General features: G+C 45.2%; 1 protein-coding gene and 1 long non-coding RNA gene across 2 annotated transcripts in view; one reads left to right on the top strand and one right to left on the bottom strand.

Moving 5' to 3' along the window:
* Positions 1 to 17,206, top strand: part of LOC310847881 — a 256,151-nt gene that overhangs the window by 63,152 nt on the left and 175,793 nt on the right. The gene's annotated exons all lie outside the window — the stretch shown is intronic.
* The window catches only part of TSPAN2 (tetraspanin 2), a 69,400-nt gene that overhangs the window by 43,946 nt on the left and 8,248 nt on the right, over positions 1 to 17,206 (bottom strand). The window lies entirely within an intron of this gene.

Here is a 17,206-nt window from a genome sequence, read left to right as displayed (position 1 = left end):
TACACATCCCTAGGCTACACATAGAAAATAATCTGACAGTTCCTTTACATGCGCTCATATTTTGACATCCATTTAGTGAGGAGTTGCATTTTCTCTGGCCATGGAACATGAGATGATTGTCTCTCTGCACGATGCTTGCATACGTTGCTTTATAAATATCCCATTCATGTTGCTTTCAAGAAAAGCTCTTTTTCCTTGGGCAAGGAACCAAAAGTTAAGTCACTTCATCTTGAACTAAGTGATGTTACCAAACACTTAACTGCTCTAGTTCATCACTAGAATGGGAGACCCACAAACACATTACCTAAAAGGCAGGTACTAACCCTAGAATATAATTTATTTCAGGCCAGAATAATTCAGGATGGTTTCCCTAACTATGGAGGCGATGGCTTCCCTTCAATCCAGAGTTTTGGTTTCAGCTGGCCAATCAGTTGTCAATCGCTCCTTTAAGAGGGAGAAAATGTCTACCGAAACATACAGTGTGGAGGGAAGGCAATCTCTTTGCTAGGGGAGTTCAAGTCCTCAAACAATCACAAAGTCAAGAGGGAGAAAGAAAGAAAGAAAGAAAGAAAGAAAGAAAGAAAGAAAGAAAGAGTATGCCTCCTCCAACGAAGCTGAAGGGAGAGGAGGCCAGGGTGCAGGCTGAGGAAGCAACCCTGTTTTCCTTCATGGAAGAGAGAAAGAGACAATAGCCAGCACTTTTGCAAGGCCACACAACACAGAGCTTTGTGTTGCTGTGTGATTCGCAGCTGCAGCTGAGGGACACCCGCCTCACAACTCTGTACTCATTTGCACTGTAGTAGACTTGAACCTCATTCGTGTGAGGGAAGGGTGAAAATGGAACAACTGCAAGAGAGTGAACATTGAATACCACCCATCTGGTTTGTTCCGAATGCCACCCAGAATATCCTGGTTGCAAACCTGAATTCTCTCAAAACACTACTATTTGTAACACTCCACTAATATTATTTCTAACAATGTGCCAGTGTTTGTCACACTGCACTAAGGTCCTTTCAAACTCTACACTGAGACACTGCTCTACTGTAGTGTAAAAGAGAGAGTGACATCTCAAAGGTGCAAGTTATGCTATCTTTCAGGGAACCCTTGCCACGGAAAGCTGCAGACGAGATCTTGTCAACATGCTGCTTACAAGCTCTACCTTTGCCAAACTGCTGAAAAGGTCCTCAGACTTCACAGGGAGAATGAGTGGCTTATTCAGAGTGTGAGCTGCCTTTCACTTAACTACTCTACCAACAAAGGCCTGCACAGGAGCCTAGCAAGGCAAACACAAGCAGTCCCTTTAAGTGGGACTGGCTGTCAAAACCCATCACTGAGATGCAGCTCCATCAGTCACAACGGATCCCTTCTCCCGCTTTCAGCAAGGCCCTTTCCTTCCAAGAACGCTCAGGCGGAAGGGGACTCTTTGCTAAAAGATTCAGGTCAATACAATCAAACTGAGACCATCCAAAAATAGTTAGAAAGCTGAAAAGGCATCATTTCCCAGGCATTCATATATTCCAATTGTCCCGAGTTACCATGGGCAGTAGGTACTACTTTCTGGGACCTGTCTGTCCTTGGTAAAAACACTATTTTCATTGTGGTGATAGTTTGTCTTTTTGTGAGATGCTGGGAACACTTTTAAACTGCTTGCCCACATGTTTGCTAAAATTCTTAAGGATGCCCTGCGTTCCTTCAAATCCTCTCCTTACTGAACAACCTAAACAGTTAGTAAACATTGCATGTTGCAGATATTAAACACACACATACCCCAACAGTCTGATCAGCTGAAAATTTGGTTAAACACAAGTGAAACCTGTAGCAAAATTTTATAGTGTGGAATGCTGTGGTCCAGGATTCCAGTCACTCGATTCCATTCTCCCTGCCCCCATTTTCTTCTCTGCTCCCACACACTCAGTGTGCTGCAGCCATTGAGCATGCACAGTCCACATTGGTCTGGTCCCCCTACCCTTAATCTCCCCTCTAAATATTTGTTCTACTTGGTAAACTTGGAGTTCCGACAGGTCTGCCCCTACCTCCCTCTTGTCTGTGGGTGGTGCCATTTTGAGCAATGGAACTTCCAGACTGAAGACCAGAAATAGAGGGAATGAGTCTGAAGCTCAAAAAAGGGAAAAGAAGAAAAAAGAAAACAGTTGTGGTCAGTTTATGAACACATCCTGTTTCAGCAGCAGCAGCAATTGCAGAGTAAATGAGTCAGAAAAGAGTTTGTTTGTGTTTGGGTGCTCCCCTCGCCCGCCTTTTAGGCAGTGGTCCTCAGTGTAAGAATCATCCTTATAGGCACAAATAAGCATCTGCTGTATCTGTGGAAAAACTGGAAGGTACTGTATGTGAATGGGCGGAGCAAATTTCAGTTACAGGAAATGCAGCCACCTAGTCTGAGGAAGATGGAGAAAGCTCTTGCTCCTTCCCAGAAACCACATAGAAAGGTAAAACAGAGGACTGGAAAGGAGGTTAACCGAAGCTTATTAGTGTTTTGTAAAATTTGCATTTATTTGCAAATATACAGGCTGAGCATAAGTAGAGGCACAGCTGAAACATCAGACTATCAAAAACTATTGCTCCATGTCGTATTACGAGAGACCAACAGACAGTATATCAAACTGCTATTCACTTTCAAAGCACAAGGCCAGCTCTCCGTTGCTGGCAGATGGGCAGGTAGCTATTTATTTGCATTTATTAAAAGCATGTCTACACTACCTTTCATTTATAAGAAATACCAAGGCAGCGTACTGAACACCCGCCGCAATGAAATGAAAGATTTTTTTTTAAGGGGGGGGGGGAGATGTGAGGCCACACAGTGCTGCTGACACAGCAGGTACACACTCTTGCAATACTTGCCCCTTCACACACCAGATAAACATGCAGAGAGTAGAGAGCTAGGCAAGGGCCATAATGGCTCCAAAAGAATTGGTCCAAAAGTATGGCAACAACAGAAGTGGCTCTGTGCCTCAACTGTCTATTAGAAATACAAAAGGCAAGAGACAAAAAGTAAAAGACAAAAAGAAAGACAAAAAGCAGGCTGGACAGCTGAGAGGCAGAGCCGTGTCTGATTTCTGCTGGGATCCAAAGCTGTGGCTATGGGAGAAGCAAGACCTGTTGGGGTGTTAATGCTGCAAGCCCCTACATCTTATTGTATATATGCGTAAATAAACTGTATATCATAAAGACGCCTCAGTCTCCACAGTCCCTCATTCCAAGGAAACTGAACCTTGGGTAAGCACCTGGAACCCCTGGAGTCTCACACCGTTCAGAGATTGGGATGGCGTGCAACAGTATACACTGACTGGCTGTGGCTCCTAGGCTTTTAGAAGGGATTTCCCCCTGTCCTACTGGCAAATGCTGTAAACTGAACCCAGAACCTTTCCCATGTAAAGCAGATGCTGCTGCTATTATTATTATTATTAGAATTTATATACCGCCCTATACCCCGGGGTCTCAGGGTGGTTCACAGAATAAAATCAAGATGAAAAACCACAAAATACCTAATAAAAACAACAACAACTGCCCCTCCCCATTTTTTTAAAAGGGCATAGGATGTAAATTGGATCAACCAAAGGGCTGGTTAAAAAGGAATGTTTTTGCCTGGCACCTAAAGGTGTATAATGAAGGCACCAGGCGAACTTCCCTGGGGAGAGCATTCCACAGATGGGGAGCCACTGCAGAGAAGGCCCGTTCTCATGTTGCCACCCCCTGGACCTCTCGAACCCCTCTTACCACTGACCCATGGCCCTTTGCTAAATGATCACATTGTACTGCTTCTTTCTCCACTCCCTATGTATGGGATAAATATTCAGGAGAGATCTGGAACATTTACTTTTAACAGTGCAGCAGTACTTCTTTTACCTTTGCCGGTAACCTAATTTGCCACACCCACTATTGCATCTTTGCCATGGGTGGATTTCCCATTCTGAGGAGTATATACAAAACCATTAGCAGAAGTAAGGGGTTGCCATAAAATACGATGCAGCCTGCCTCAATACCTCCTGGCTTTTTTTGAACCATAATCTACCCAAGCTAACAAACAGTGTGGTTCCAGGAAGCGACTTGCTTAAAGCAGACAGAAATTGCCAATGGCAAAGAAATCCCTTTACATCATCACAGACCCAAATGGAAATAAACACCCCCCTTGGCAGTTTCACCTAACAGCACACTCCCAGAGAGACTGGGTTGTTGGCAGGGAGCCAGGCTCTGCTGCCAAGAGCAATTTCAAGGACCCTGCTGGGCGGTTCTGCAGCTCTGCAAAGCAGAGACCTGTGTGTGCAGCAGGCGTGAGAGGGGGGCAGCTGGGAGCAGTCAAGCCCTAAAGACTAAGTTGTTAAGAAGGAAGCGGTGCCTTACGATGGTGGAAAAGAGGAGCTCTCTTTGTGCTTCCAGTAGATGATAGAGAGGGAGAAGTTGATCCCATGCCCTTCAGCTACAATGGAGGAATGCAGGGGCACTTTAGGCAGAGAAACAAACTGCCCCTCTATCCTAATAGAATATTTCTTGGTGTAAACTCATCCTAGCCAAAACTAACAACTAGTAGTTAGGATGGATGGCGGCTAATAGATTGAGGTTGAATCCTGACAAGACAGAAGTACTGTTTTGGGGGGACAGGGCAGCTGTTTATCAGCTCCATCTGGTACGCAGGCTGCGACCCTACCTGCCTGCAGACTGTCTCGCCAGAGTGGTGCATGCTCTGGTTATCTCCCGCTTGGACTACTGCAATGCGCTCTATGTGGGGGCTACCTTTGAAGGTGACCCGGAAACTACAACTAATCCAGAATGCGGCAGCTAAACTGGTGACTGGGAGTGGCTGCTGAGACCACATAACACCTTGAAAGACCTACACTGACTCCCAGTACGTTTCTGAGCACAATTCAAAGTGTTGGTGCTGACCTTTAAAGCCCTAAACGGCCTCGCTCCAGTATACCTGAAGGAGCGTCTCCACCTCCATCGTTCTGCCCGGACACTGAAGTCCAGCGCTGAGGGACTTCTGGCGGTTGCCTTACTGCGAGAAGCCAAGTTACAGGGGACCAGGCAGAGGGCCTTCTCAGTAGTGGCACCTGCCCTGTGGAACGCCCTCCCACCAGATGTCAAAGAGAAAAATAACTACCAAACTTTTAGAAGACACCTGAAGGCAGCCCTGTTTAGGGAAGCTTTTAATGTTTAATAGGTTATTGTATTTTAGTGTTTTGTTGGAAGCCGCGGTGTATAAATAATAAATTATTATTATTATTATTATTATTGAGAAAGAAAAATATGCCAGGGCATACACAGCGATAGGTATATTTACAAAATATTACTTTGTGTTTAACAGTCAGTTGATTATTTCACTACAGGACTGTCTCAGGTGTGAGGAAAAGACACATTTGATCAATCAGTCAAATTAGGTCAATTCATAATTTAGATCAAGGTGAGTGGATACAGACCCCACAGCATTTTGTAATGATAATAACATCTAGCATTTATATAGAGCTTTAGAGGGCTTCACATGCACCAGGAATCTTTACAACAGCCCTGTAATTTGGCACAGAAGTATTGCTATGCTCATAATTGCCGATGGGCAGCCGAGGCTGAGAGAGACGGCTACTGAATGAGTTCATGGCTGAACTGAACTTCAGGTGGAGAGGGCATGGCAGTTATAGCCATGGTAGGAGGAAGAAATAGCAGGTATCAGATACCCTCCACTGGTTTTTGTGGCAGGCATAGGCTAGTCACACAGCAGTTACTTCAACTGCAGACTTGTTGTACAGCCTTCACACTGGAGGTTTCTCCAGTGTCTGGTACATTTGTGTAGCCAGCAGGGAGACCAGTCTATATGGGAGGCACGCATAATCTCCAGCTGGCAGGTGCAATTTGACTCTGCGGGAATCCTAATTCGGCCTGCAAGGTCATTTCCCTCAAGCCACAGCACCCGCTCGCCCAACACAAAGGATTAATTTTTTTAAAAAGCAGCGTCAATGGTGAAACCTACGGCTCTGATTTGGCCAAGCTACTGCAGTATCATGGAAGATCAACAAACATTTCAACTGATCAAGGTGATCATGTCAGGAAACAAACAAACAAACAAAACCCAGAAGCTCTCCAACAAAAACATCAACATCTTCACATGGCCAAATCACTCCTACCTCTGATAAAACACCCACAAATCCTCGGATGCAATGCGCCTCAGACACTTCATTACATGTGTTCCACTGTGCCACACAATAGAAATAAATAAATAAATAAATAAATAAATAAATAAAGCAAGCAAGCAAGCAAGCAAGCAAGCAAGCAAGCAACCTGCTATTGACAAAGCAACCCAAAGATCTGATTCAGAATAGCTTCCCTTGAAGTTAGATGCCCACATGGCTTCCTGTTTGGCAAAAACTACTCAATTAAAGCAATACCTGAAGTAAACCAGTTTCCTTCACCATTTACTTTACTCATCTTTCTTTTTTAAAAAAGGGGAAAAGGAAAGATCAGATCTCACCAGGCTTCCAACCTGAAAGTTCACCCTTCTGCATTCTCTCTTGCTGTTTACTGTGCAGCCAGGGAGCAAAGAGCCATCAATGTAGCAAGCTGGAGCTACTTAAAACCTCCATCTCTGTGGAGTTTGACTCCTGTTGCACCTCTGCTGCTGTCTGCTGTTCAAATGAATGGCTGGGGCACACGAAGCAGGTGCAGGTGGAATAGACAATGAAACTGGACAGGAACAGGAGGGACTAATTTTCATGCACTGACTCTGAGGGGCAGGCAGAGGGCAGGGCCACCCTGGGAGAGAAGAAAGGGGGAGCAGAGCCCCATAAGATGCACAATTCAGACCCCTCCTGTTGATGCATAGAGGGCTTTTAAGGTTACCACGCAAAACTCCACAGAAACAACAATGTGCATGCAAGCTCTGAGACACTGCAGAAAGGGCAGAACGCTCCAATGCTGAATGTGAAAATAGTAACTTTTAAATTGTACAAATCAAAGCTCCCTTTGATCATAATGATAAAAGAGTAAATTTAAGCCTGTAAGCATTTAAGCGTACTGCCAGGCATAAAAATGCTGCATCACGGTACTCAGGATATTGGCATCAAGAGATTCAGTGCACAGTCTGACTAACTAACTTCCTGTAACCTGCTTCAAGTAACAAGCTACTCAGAAGCAGCTGCTTTTTTCATGGTACGTTACTTAAAAGTGCTGCAGCTACTACAAAGAGTTGCTCTGCATAGATATGTGTAAAACCACCTTTGCCCGCATGTACAAGTCCAAAGCTAAAGTCGGTTTTACACAACCCTTTCAGTGATGGCAGTAACAAACCTCAGCAGTGAGGCGCATTGTAGCGTTTAGGCAATCAGTTCATTTCCCCCAGGAAAAGTTCTTTTGTTATCAGGTTTTCAGTTCACATATTACAAGGGATGGGAACGACAAAAGGGTTTTAGAGGCTTAGTAGCCACTTGTGGATCTTATTCTGTCATGGGCAGGAAAGGAAGCAGACCCCAGAAGGAGTGAATCCTCTGCTCAGCAGCTAGTGAGCGGAGGATTCGATCCTGTGGGGTGCAGGGTGTGCCTTAGCCTGTGAAGCAGCACCTCCATAGGACTGAACACTTCGGCTTTCCGTAGGGGTGGGGGAGCAGACACACAATCTCCTTCCCCATCCATATGTTCAGTTAGGGTTTAGCCCTGCCTGCAAATTGATTTGAGGTTAGATCTGGAGTGGGTGGTCCCCGTGTGTGTGTGTGTGTGTGTGTGTGTGTGAGAGAGAGAGAGAGAGAGAGAGAGAGGAGTTGTTGTAGCATTCCCCCCCAAAACCATTAACATCACTTGTAGTGCTTTCTTTTTAACCTCTCTCCCCAGTGAGATTTCTAAACCCTCTTGTCTCCCAGCCTTCTCAGTAACACACGCACACACAGCTGCAGTTGAGCAATCACTAAGAGCCCCACAGTTCCTGGTGACACAGTCTCCTCCACACAGAAGAGATGGACCGAGTCATTGTTCAAGGGATGTGATGCTCTGCTTTATTGTGATGCAACAAATGCAGCTTGCTGGCTGCAGAGTTTGTGAAGCAGGCTGAGTCCAAGGCACGGCGAGGACATCATCTCGTCTCTTTCACCACCCACTCGTAATGAGCCTAAAAAGTGACCAGACCCACGGCTTCCTGCAGAGACAGGCTGCCTCTTCCAAACCCTCATGCAGGCGGGCAATGTTCTTCTGGGCATGCACTCAATGCAGGAGTAAACAGTGGAAACTCAGTGCAAACAATTTACTTTACGAGACACTCGGTACATGCTGTCTAGTAGAGGAGGCTTCATTGTCCTCCCACTCACCTACATTCCATTATGCGGACACTCCCTTGCACTGAAAACTATTCTTACCCAACCCCCACTTTCCCAAGGGCAGGAGGACAAGAACACAGCAAGCTAGGAACACAGCAAGCTGCCTTATACCGAGGGCTCATCCACACTCCCACTTGTCCTGTCCCCCAGGAAAACCTACTCTTTACTGCTGAATTGGAGCAAACGTCAATCGACTTTTCTGTGGATTGATGTTTGCTCTGATTCCATGATACAGAGCGGTAGGGCAAAGAGAAAACTGCTCAGGCTCATGCCTAGAAAGCAGGGGACAAGCGGGAAAACTCTCAGACCTGTGCTCTCTAGGTGCAGGCCTAAGGAAGTGTGGATGAGTCCTGAGACAAGCCAATGGTCCACTTAGCTCCGTATTGTCTCCATCGACTGGCAGTGATTTCTCCAGGGGTTTAGGCGGGGTTCTCTCCCAGTCCCACCTGGAGATGCTGGGGATTAAACCTGGGATATCTTGCATGTGTGATAGGAATTTTGAGGTCTTAGTTATATGTTAAATGTTCATAAGTGTACCAAGGCAGATGCTCTACCACTGAGCTATGGCCCTTCCCCAAACAGGATTTCCATTTGCCCTGGATGTGGGTGGGTGTGTCCCAAGGACTTAGGGATTGTCCACACTTCCACTTTTCCTACCTGCTATCCCCTGGGGAAAATGGCTGTTCACTGCTGAATTGGAACAAATGTCAATTGTTTTCTTCTTTGTCTTCTTCTGTGGATTCAGCAGTAAACAGTGGGTTTTCTTGGGGAAAGCAATGCGGCAAATGGAAAACCACTCAACCCCACTGCTTTTAGGCATGGGGTGCACAGAAGTGTGAACAAAGCCGTAAGTGTCTTTGTAATATTTTTTTCACAACGCTACTTTGCCCCTTAAGAGTTTGAGTGATGGTCTATTTCACCCTCGGCAGATCCCCATTACAATGGCACATCAGATTTCTATTTAATTATTGCATTTATATCCCAGCTTTTTCTCCAAGGAGCTGGTTCCCACCCCCTCCTCATTTAATCCCCACAGCAACCTTGTGAGGCAGGTTTGGCTGAGAGGCTGCTTCATGTCCAAGTGAGGATTTGTACCCTACCCTATATTTTGGCTAAAACATATTTAAAATCTTGAACTATAATACACATCCAGTTTCCATAGTCAAAAAACATGGAGGCATCAGTGCTGATGTCCATGCTGCTCCTCTGAAGGTTTTGCGCAGATAGCTTGTTGCAGAGATGGCAATGTGTGTGTGTGTGTGGGGGGGGCATTTCCGGGGTGCTCTCTATGCTGCCAAATTTATTGCTGGAATACTGAAATGAGTCCACAGAGAAGGTGTCATGCGGGCTCTGAGAGTTCAGCATTGCAATCCCTCACATGGCAACCTTGGAACAGAAGGAAGCAAATGTGGAGCTTGAGTTAAGGCAGATCTACATATTGGTTTGAGCAGCTGACCTGCACTTTAGGATTTCATAGGCCACCCATAGGCTTTTGTATATTCAAATTCCAAACAGGAAAGCACATGTACTCAGAATAGGGCAGCTGCAGAGAGAGTCACTGCTTTGAATAACATCCAATGGTATTCAAAAGCAAGTTGCTTTAGTAACCAGACTCAGGGCTGCATTAAAGTTTCATTTAAGCAACAAAATAAAATGGAAAGCCATTGGGAAGAATTTGCAATGGGCTTGATGGGCCATTAGAATGGAATCTAGGTACAGCAATCTCTTAGGAGAAATTCAACTTGTCTCCTCATTCCACCATACAAATGGAGGAATCAGCTAAACTGTAGGTACAGCTACAAAACCATTTATTTTTGTGCTGACTTCCTGACATGTGTTACTTACATTTCTGACAGGGATCATCCACAGTTTTGTTTGACCCATGATTTCTAGGCATAGGTCTGAGAGGTTTTTTCTTTTGTCCCACTACTTTCCCTGGGAAAGACCACAATTTATTGCTGAATTGGAACAAACATCCATCAAATTTTCATCAATTGCTCTGCAGCTCCTTCTGGCCTCCTCTCAAAATTGCACCCGGGGCCATGGCCCCCATGCCCCCTCCCACGCTATGTCTCTGTGTTAACCTAGCCATACAAGTCACAATTATATGCACATGTGTATCAGAAAGGCCATATCCTCTCAAAGGTCACCCCACTGCCTTAGTTTCTAGGCCCTCTGATGCAATTTATAACAGGACAGCCAATGTGGGGCCTTCCAGCAGAAGCAGATGTAGGGTAGTGTGAGTGGTGCGGACACACCAACACACCGGGTATGCAGCCAAGGAAGGTGCATTTCAAAGCCTTGTGTGAGGGCTCTGACAGGGTCCTAGAATCCTTCTTCCCAAAACTAGACAAGCAGCCTTGGGAAGGAGGTAGGAGGGCTCTAGGACCCTGCCAGAGCCTCATGCCTTCTTCCCAAACCCCAGATTAAGCCAGGGCCATGAGGGCTGGGGGGAGGGTGTCAAATGGCCTCACAAAAGGGCGGCATATTACCAAGGTCCGCCCCTTCCTCTAGATGTTGCTGGACTGCAGCTCCCATAATCTCTGACCACTGGCTATCCTGGCTGGGGCCGCACGTTGGCTATGCTAGATCTATAATACCAGGGAGTAGATCTTTTAGTCTTTATTTAAAAACTCAAAATTATGGAACTACTGAATGAGCACACATTGCACTTTGACAGCCTTCCAAATATGAATAAAAGATTTATCGCAAGACTGCGCATCCCACTTTCCTGAAGCCTCCAGAGAAGGAAGAAAGGATTCATCCCATTTGCCATCTCAGAACCATTAGAACTTGGAATCAGAGAGTGCAATTAAGGAATCCTGCCATAATGATTAGTAACCTCTTCTAAGATGGCGGTTTCCCACCAGACTCTAGAAGAGCCAGATTGCTCTGACCATCAAGTGCAATGCTGGTGGGAAGAGCAAGAGCAAAACAGCCTAGCTGTCTCCCACCTGGTGCCCTCCAGATCCTCTGGACTACAACAGGTTGGGGGAGGTTGCTCTACAGGACAGAAATCCAAATAGTTTTTGTGTTAGTCTATGGCAGTGTTTCCCAACCTTGGGTCTCCAGCTGTTTTTGAACTACAATTCCCATCATCCCTGACCACTGGTCTTGCCAGCTAGGGATGATGGGAGTTGTAGGCCAAAAACATCTGGAGGCCCAAGGTTGGGAAACACTGGTCTATGGCACCAAAATTCTGAAGCTGAGGCTCCAGTACTTTGGCCACCTCATGAGAAGAGAAGACTCCCTGGAAAAGACCTTGATGCTGGGAAAGATTGAGGGCATAAGGAGAAGGGGACGACAGAAAACAAGATGGCTGAACAGTGTTCTCGAAGCTACTAACATGATGTCAGAGCCACCCGAGGTCCCAGCTCACAAGAGACCAAAATCCAGTCCAAGTTATATACAAAAGGTTTTATTGAAGAACATTGTTGTCGTTACATCCAAGCTCCGTGGCTCAGCATCTGTTACCCTTAGATGTTTGTAGTCCCCTCTGAGTCAGTCCCGCCCCTGCACCAGCTTAAGAGGCTTGTACTGCTCCACCTTTTCCTCTCCTTCCTTTTCCGCAGGGTCTTCCTGCCCCCCTGTGCTCCCTCCCTTCGGGACTCCCCCGAGGCTGAGTCTTCTGACGCCTGCTCCCCCCTCCTTCGTGCTTTGGGACCAGGCTCCTCCTCAGGGCTCTCCTCATTTCCGCGTGCCTCCACATTTGAACTTGGCACGCGTACGTTGCTTCTGACCTTCCTTTCGACCGTTACGCTACTCTCGGTACTACACTCCTCCCCTTCCTGCAGGACGTTCTGCTCCGAACTCCTTCCCCTCTCTGCTCCCTGTTCTACTCCTTCTGACACACTGGTAACTCCACCCCCTTCACTCCGTTCCGACGGAGAGGCCGGTCCCGATCTCCAACCCCCACTGGGGATTCCCTCTTCGTTCCCCTGCTTCTGACTGCTTCCCTCTCTACTGCCCCTTGGCCTGACCAGGGGGGCTCCCTTTTGGGAATCCTCGGATTCACTTGACGGACTCACTGACAACCTCGGGTCATCGTCGTCCTCTTCCTCGTCACCCTGGGACCCCTCCCCCTCGCTCTCTGTCCCTGAAACCCTGACACATGAGTTTGACCAAACTGCGGGAGGCAGTGGAAGACAGGAGTGCCTGGCGTGCTCTGGTCCATGGGGTCACGAAGAGTCGGAAATGACTAAACAACAACAACAATGGCACCAACCCCCCCCCCATCTGCTTCACCAAGGCACTTTAGATTTACTTTGGCACAGGTTATTGGCATACTTCGACAGAAGACAGGAGGCATACAGTGGTACCTTGGGTTAAGTACTTAATTCGTTCCGGAGGTCCATTCTTAACCTGAAACTGTTCTTAACCTGAAGCACCACTTTAGCTAATGGGGCCTCCTGCTGCCACTGCACCACCTGAGCATGATTTCTGTTCTCATCCTGAAGCAAAGTTCTTAACTCGAGGTACTATTTCTGGGTTAGCGGAGTCTGTAACCTGAAGCATATGTAACCTGAAGCGATGTAACCCAAGGTACCACTGTATATGCATGGCATTTGGTATTTGACATTTGGCCTGCTCTGTGCTTTAGAAAACTTCTCCTGTGTGATTACTTCCTATGATGCACCTGTTAAGAAGTTCGGTAATAAATAATCAGAGGAGGATCAACACATCTCCAAAGGCAGTAAACAGTAAAACAAAGGCAAGCCAAAGTGCTAATTAGTGGCAAAGGCTCTAGCAGGAGAAAAGGTGTAACACATCACTGGGAGCACCTGTGGTGATGATGGCGGCTGCAGCAAGTGCAAAATTTTGCGATGCAAGGCTGGAATTAGCTAGATCAATATATTTGTCAAAGCTGTGTACAAAGTCCTGCTAGCAAAAAAGAGGGGGGAAATGAATAGCTTGGAAAATGCCCTTTAACCTGCAACTTCTATTGATTTTTTAAGCTGCTTCCATGACCCCATTGCTGACTGCTGCATGCACCAGAAAATGTTCCTTTTATGGGATTTACTGCCATTGTTTAAACGAGTAATGAAAGTCTCCTCGCATCACTGGAACTGCATAGCAGTGCCCGCCCTAGGTAGCAAGGAAATGGTATTAAATGCAGAGGAAACTCTTAAGAGATGAGATTTTAATCACACGAATAATAAGTTCCCAGAAGGCAAAAGCTTAGTTCGACAGCTATGGGAAATGTTTCAAACAGTGTTATTAACAGCGGTACCTCCTCCTCCTACAGCTGCACACTTGTAGAAAACATTTTCTTTAATGTTCTGGGATGAATGAGTTTTAAAAATCTACACTAAGGGTGAAGACAGACATAACTTTTTTTAAATGCAATTTTCCTTTCCAGCTATTAGGGAAGAGGGAATGCTCAAGATACCTGTAGCTCAAGCTTGCTCTGCACAATGATGATTGGCTGGCAACACCAAGAAACCTTCACTTAAATCTCCAGAGCAGTTTTGCACTTCAGTAATATTAAGAAAGAGAAAAAAGTAGGGGCAAGGGACATTTCCTCATATTAGTTGACAAATGAATAAGACATCCAATCCACAGACAAGGCTGAGCCGCCATTTTGATTCCCAGGTATGCATAACTACCATTTACATTGCAAAGCCTAGAGGGCAAGGGACCCAGTGTGGGTACTTTCTATATTATTATTTATAAAATGTGTATGTTGCTCTTCATCCATAGATTTCTCAAGGTTAGTTCACAGCATAAAAATACAAGATAAAAACAGAAAATACATAAAAAACAAGAACAAAACAAAATAAAACAATGCTCCCACTTATAACACATTTAACAGGATGCTAGTCAGCCCAAGGCCTGGTTGAAGAGGTGCCTAAAGGTATATAATAAATGTGCCAGGCAAACCTCCCTGGGGAGAGCATTTCACCTACGCCTTCATTCCTAAAGCTTCAGTAATATAAAGGGATACAATACATTCTTAAGAAATTTAATGGGCGGACCTAAGATGGTTTCTACACATAGCATATTCATTTTATTGCTTTCCTCCAACGGTCTCATAGCAGCCACAAATTCTCAGGACAGACTTCTATGTTACTTCCTCCTATATGGAAATTAATAATCATGTAAAAATGTATAAATTCTGGATGCCACTGAAGGAAAAGCAAAATTCTTCCTGAAGGAAAACCGTACTTTAATGCCCCTAGATAAATGCAGATATCTATGCTAGACAGAGTTTTTTTATTTTGTAGGTAATGTGTACATGCCAATCTTCCTATTATTTCTCAATGAAGAACTCTGTTAAAATGTCAAAAGCAGGTATACGAATGTCTACAAAAATGGGCGCAATGAAAGGCATCACCATGACTTCACTTGAGGAGCAGCCCTAGTCTACACATAGAGCAGAATGAGGAGGCACCACTTCAGATTGCAGGTAGGCGATCATCTCTTTGTATAGCTCTTTCATCTAAAAACCTCCCTGTTGATAGAAAACCAACAGATCAGGGAACAGAGTTCAAACCTACCCCTTGCTTTGCTTACTAGCTTTCTGCTTGCAGAGAGTGTATTGATTTACATAGAGAAACATTCACTTGCAGGCTGAAGTGTAACTATTTTACCACCTCTTTCAGCCTCATTCTCTGCCACTAGTATGACAACACTAAGGCAGGGGAACATGAAAGGATGGGGGAAAGGGGCAGTTTGGCATCCATCCAAGAAATACACTTAGTAAACAAAGGAACCACTGAGATAAAAGCAACCAATGATCTCTTGCTTTACACTATTGAGGAACATAGGGAAACTCACACATGCTCATCAATTGATATTTTACCCTTTGATGTGCTGATGTGGAATGTATGAATGGCTTCCATTTAAAAGTTTTGTCTTTGAGGTGGCATGGAAGCTCCGTGTGGGACAGTTGAGCTGTGACCCTGCAAGTTGTCAAGTGATTTCAGCAAGCCTGAGGGCATGGCCCCACTATGATGTTATCTATTGAACAGTCTTTGAATTGAAAGTGATTTAGAAAAAATAAATATTACTGCACTTGTGAACAAGATCTTGGGTGAAGGCTCGTTTTGATTAAATGTGAGCTATCTGGGGATTTTCTTGCTTCTTGTCTGCACTACCCTGTGGCAACATCTGTGGCTGTCCCAACCCCTTGCTCCACCAAGAGCCTCCTCTAGTGCTACTTGCAATTTACCTAGTCATCTTTGCTGCACTACACTTTATGGTTAAGTGTACAGTGGTATCAAATGCCTTGGTACTCAAACAACTTGGAACCCAAACACTGCAAACCCAGAAGTAAGTGTTCTGGTTTGCGAACTTTTTTTGGAAGCTGAAAATGCTCCATTTGGAGTGTTACGCTTCTTATTTGAATATCACACCTCCATTTTGAGTGTCACACTTCTGTTTTGAGTGTTACGCTGAGGTCTGTCTGTTTTTGCTATTTATTTTGTGGTTTTGTTTTTGTGTCTCTTTTTTTTGTTTTTGTGACTGTGTGGAACCCAGTTCAGCTACTGATTGATTGATTGTGTAACTGCAGTACTGTACATTGTTTACTGCTTTCATTTTATGGATCAATGGTCTTGTTATATAGTAAAATTCATGTTAAATTGCTGTTTTAGGGGTTGTATTTAAAAGTCTGGAACAGATTAATCCATTTTGCATTACTTTCTATGGGAAAGTGTGCCTTGGTTTTGAAACGCTTTGATTTTGGAATGGACTTCTGGAACAGATTATGTTTGAGAACCAAGGTACCACTGTACTGTGACTCTATTTGCCTAACTGTTGCCAAACAGTGTTAATGCTTTACTTTAGGTAATGGTAAAGGGACCCCTGACTGTTAAGTCCAGTCGCAGACGACTCTGGGGTTGCGGCGCTCATCTCGCTTTACTGGCCGAGGGCGTTTGTCTGCAGACAGCTTCCAGGTCATGTGGCCAGCATGACTAAGCCACTTCTGGTGAACCAGAGCTGCACACGGAAATGCTGTTTACCTTCCTGCAAGAGCGGTACCTATTTATCTACTTGCACTTTGATGTACTTTCGAACTGCTAGGTTGGCAGGAGCAGGGACCGAGCAACAGGAGCTCACCCCATTGCGGGGATTTGAACCGCCGACCTTCTGATCGGCAGTCCTAATAAGCAAGTTAATAATGCCATTTCAGCCTGGTAGGGATGCTATAGAAACACAAAGGAAAAGTGTGTGGGGGATGTTTCATCATGTTCGGTTATGAAGTGGCCAACTCATAACTGCCATGTATCTAAAAATAAACATTTATATTTATACACAGACACCCCCACCTCAAGTCATGCTGGTAAAGAGCAGGCATGTTGTGTGTGATTGAAAACAATAGCTGTTAGAGTCCCACCATTCCATGTGCATGCAGAGAGCTGTGATTTGTGTCTGAATGCATAATTTAGTTTTCATAAACCCTGGCTGAGGTTGATCTCCATCTCCACACCAGCACTGGTGTGACATTCTGTTTACAAATATCCGAGCCAATGGTTTCATCCTGCACCACTCTATCTGCACTACCGTGATGTAATAAGGTCAAGGTGAGCAACTCACCTTCTGAGTGCTGGTTTGTTTCTCTCTCTCCCCCTCCTCCTGCCCATAACTAGAACTTAACTGAACCTATTAGTGCTATGGATGGCTCTGTATTCTTCTCTTTCAGTCATTTACAGTGGTATCTCGGGTTACATACGCTTCAGGTTATATACGCTTCAGGTTATAGACTCCGCTAACCCAGAAATAGTACCTCGAGTTAAGTACTTTGCTTTAGGATGAGAACAGAAATTGTGCTCCGGCGACGCGGCAGCAGCAGCAGGTCCCATTAGCTAAAGTGGTGCTTCAGGTTAAGAACAGTTTCAGGTTAAGAACAGACCTCCGGAACAAATTAAGTACTTAACCCGAGGTAAGACTGTTTTTCCAAG

The sequence above is a fragment of the Podarcis gaigeae genome, assembly GCF_964106915.1.
Source record: "Podarcis gaigeae genome assembly, chromosome: 6".
NCBI classification, from domain to species: Eukaryota; Metazoa; Chordata; class Lepidosauria; order Squamata; family Lacertidae; genus Podarcis; species Podarcis gaigeae.
The sequence above is the reverse complement of the archived record's forward strand: the minus strand, read 5'-3'. Positions and strand labels throughout refer to the sequence as shown.